The sequence below is a fragment of the Pantherophis guttatus genome, chromosome 1 (assembly GCF_059756535.1).
Source record: "Pantherophis guttatus breed Tessera chromosome 1, ASM5975653v1, whole genome shotgun sequence".
Taxonomy (NCBI): Eukaryota; Metazoa; Chordata; class Lepidosauria; order Squamata; family Colubridae; genus Pantherophis; species Pantherophis guttatus.
Window position 1 is genome coordinate 124,835,794 of NC_142063.1, and position 302 is coordinate 124,836,095.

General features: G+C 38.7%; 1 protein-coding gene across 2 annotated transcripts in view; it reads left to right on the forward strand.

The window, feature by feature from the left end:
* Positions 1-302, forward strand: part of EPB41L5 (erythrocyte membrane protein band 4.1 like 5) — a 70,227-nt gene that overhangs the window by 66,223 nt on the left and 3,702 nt on the right. The window lies entirely within an intron of this gene.

Here is a 302-nt window from a genome sequence, read left to right on the forward strand (position 1 = left end):
TGTTTCCCTCCTGCTAGAGAACTCATTACATTTTCCAAAAAAAGGGGAAAAAAATCCACCTGGAGAAAGAGGGGTTGTATCTCCTTTGGTTACATGAGGTTAACGTCCCTCAGGGAGATCCTGCTTAAAACCTATGGCTCCCTTCCAGACAAGGAATATATATCTACGTTGGGAATGCTAGCTGATATCACAACATGCTTGGAATTGTTTGCTTTCCACTTAACTATTAAATTAACATCAGTCAGATAGGCTTTCTGTTCATCGTCCACCTAAGTTTATGTTTATTTATTTTTTCTTCACAG